Source organism: Canis lupus, chromosome 11, assembly GCF_003254725.2.
Source record: "Canis lupus dingo isolate Sandy chromosome 11, ASM325472v2, whole genome shotgun sequence".
Taxonomy (NCBI): domain Eukaryota; kingdom Metazoa; phylum Chordata; class Mammalia; order Carnivora; family Canidae; genus Canis; species Canis lupus.
The window spans coordinates 73,414,582-73,417,532 of record NC_064253.1 but is presented as its reverse complement, the minus strand read 5'-3'; the positions used below and the strand labels follow the sequence as shown (position 1 = coordinate 73,417,532).

General features: G+C 48.8%; 1 long non-coding RNA gene across 1 annotated transcript; it reads right to left on the bottom strand.

Annotated features, from left to right (window-relative positions):
• Positions 1-1,396: 1,396 nt before the first annotated feature.
• Positions 1,397-2,617, bottom strand: LOC112649745 (uncharacterized). The gene is made up of 3 exons (XR_007414165.1): positions 1,938-2,617; positions 1,808-1,853; positions 1,397-1,554 (listed from the first exon to the last, which is right to left on the bottom strand). It is a non-coding gene; the product is annotated as an uncharacterized LOC112649745 (long non-coding RNA).
• Between the last annotated feature and the right edge of the window lie 334 nt (positions 2,618-2,951).

The window sequence follows — 2,951 nt, the reverse complement described above, 5'->3', positions numbered from 1 at the left end:
GAGAGGCTCCCCGTCCCCAGAGTGCAGCGCTGCAGGCGGGTGGCAGCCATCAGGAGACACGAAAGCGCCCCCTCAGTCCTCCTCCATGCCCTCCTCCAGCCACTTGAAATAGCGGACATCTCCTTGGTCCACGGGAAGACTGAAGACCTCTGGGATTTCAAAAGGATGCACCAACCTTTGGAAAGAAAGCAGAGCCCGTGAGTGACTATGATTACAATCAGCCTATGCAACTAGGCCCGACTGGAAAGCCTCACGCGACGTGCCCGGCAGCCCGCCGTCCAGCGCCGACGCCCACCGCCCCGGAGCCGGTTTGCCATCTGTCAACAAGGGATGAGTTGGGCCAGATGGCTTCAGAGTCTCACGGTCCTGGGTCCCAATTCTCAGCCTGCCCCTTACAGCTATGGAACTATGCACAGATCACCTAATTTCTCCAAAGGCCCTACAAAGAGGGGATAAAAATCGTCCCTCTGTGACTAGATCGCCAAGGATTAAGTTGAACGGGGCACAGGAAGCACTCTCCTGGTATGCTGACCAGCGCTGGGCTCCGGTCTTGCGCCTTCCCCAAACAAGCCACCATCCCCAATACCTCCGGATTCTCTTCACCTAGAAAGTTCTCTGTGGATCACTTAAAAGCCTACCTTATCCCTCAAGGCCCAACTCAACCACTGACCTTCTTCAAAGGCTCTTCCTCAACCATCCAAACCCACAGGGATCTCTCCTTTCTCTCCGTTTCTTTCACCTGGCCCTCAGCACACAATGCAAGTTCTCTTTACTTCTCAGACCGAATATATACGAGGCCTTGGGCCTCAGTCTCCCATCTGTCAAATGGGGGTGATAATTCCCTGCTTCCTTTCCAGTTAAAAAGTCACTGTCAAGTTCTCATGAGACAGCATGCTTAGTGAATCACCACACACACGCACGTGCTTAAACATTTGGAGTTGGAATAATTTTATCCAGTGACTGAGGATAATGAATTTTCTTATTTTAGGGACACACATTAGTGTACATGTTTGTTTATTCTGGGGTAGGTGTGCAGAGAGATAGGGAGGGAGAGAATCTCCACGCCCAGTGCAGAGCCTGATGAGGGGCTCAATCCCAGGACCCTGAGATCATGGGTCATGTGCTGAAATCAAGAACTGGATGCTTAACCAACTGAGCCACCCAGGCACCCTTACTGTTGTTACTTTAAAAGAACTAAAAACTTTTAGCTTCTCAGTTTTAATTTCTAATACAATAAACTTAAATATAACCCACATAAACAAAGCTCCTCTGGGTCTTTGATAATATTTAAACGTGTAAAAGGATCCTGAGTCCAAAATTTGGAGAACCACTATCTCCACTAACCCATGCCACCCTCTCATTGCACAAACAGAGAATCTGAGGGCCAGGTACATGCCTGGGGTCATGTGGGAGGCTGGTGACTAGGCTCCAGGTCTCTTGCCTTTGAAGCTCATTCACTTAGTTCCCAGTGCGTCCCCTGGCTGAGAAGAGAGGCCAGCATTACCTGATATAGCTGGACAGCACGTGGACCTTGGAAGTCTTTGTCTTTATTAGCTGTAAAAGAAAAAAAGTCCCGCTTTAAGAAAGACCTCAGCCCCAGTGCTGCAGCTACTCGTCCACCTGGCCACTCGGGAATAGCACTCCTCCAGGTGACAGGGCACTGATGCATTCGCAAATTAGCCTAGGGCATCTGTTTTGGGGCAAGAACCTCAGTTGACTGATCTTTGCTCAATTTTAATTGGAACCTGGGAAAAGGCCTTGGTCTCACTCTTCCCATATCAAGGCCCCAACCCCCATCCTCACTCACCAACAGGATCTCAGTGGCTTCTTCGATTTCTCCATTCCAGAAGTACCTGGAAAAGGGAACAAAACCATATTATTATGCTTACAAGATGAGCTCGCTGAGATGATAAACCTGGCCCAATCAAGTGACTTACCAAGGTGGAAACTTTACAATCTTTCCAAGCCCACACAAACATGTTTACATTGGCCAGGTCCCCAAAGGTCATCTAGTCCAACCACTCTAATGCATGCTTCTAGCAGCTGCCCGAACGTTCCTGGGGGTGAGAGGCTCACCGTCTCTTAAAGAAGTCCATCAATCTACCTGCACAGCTAGTCCCGGGATGCTGACGTATTTTGATGAGGGAAATGGAATAGACCAGAAGTAACGACAGTGAGGGTGTCAATGAAATGAAAGGGAGAAAACACAGAGACAGCTTGTCACATCAGCCAACCCCTCAAAGTTTTCCAGAGAATTCAAAAGCAGTGGGAATTATCTTCTTTGATATCCCTAGGAGGCTTACTCAGGGATGGAATGCCCAGTCGGACTTTTTTGCTAATAGCAAGCCGACTAATTTAAACAAAGACTGTGCAGACAAGATTCACTATTTCTAAACTACAGCTTTTTCCTCCCTTCTCCATACACAGCCTACTTTTGCTTTTGTTGGTTGATATAAATCCCCTAGTTGACTTCCTCCGAATATAAATTAACAATGAACTGTTCATTAAGCAAATGCCTTTGAGTTGCTCTTTGACAACCTCCCATTAGTTCAGTGCTCTTCCTACCAGCCGGGGCCTGACCCAGCAGTCCCCACACCCTTCCACAGGCGATAGCAAAACTCACAGCGAGGATGCCTTGGGCAGGATGTTCACAGAGGCAGCCAGCTTCTTATCCAAGATAGCCCTACAACAGAAAGAGGGACCGTCACTGGGGTAAGTACCCAGCATCTTAAGGAACAAGGGACAGGACTTCCTGGGAATTACCCAGGAAACCATAGTCTACGCAGATAACCATTTAGAGCGCCTCTCCCTCCTCAAACCAACTCATCCCATAACCACCATGCACAGACACCTAAAGACAGCGCTGCTCATTAGTCCTTCTCTGGGTGGGGAGAAAAGGAAGGAAGCGGCTATGGCAAGATGGTTTTAAGGACAGGCCCAGTCTGCTTGGG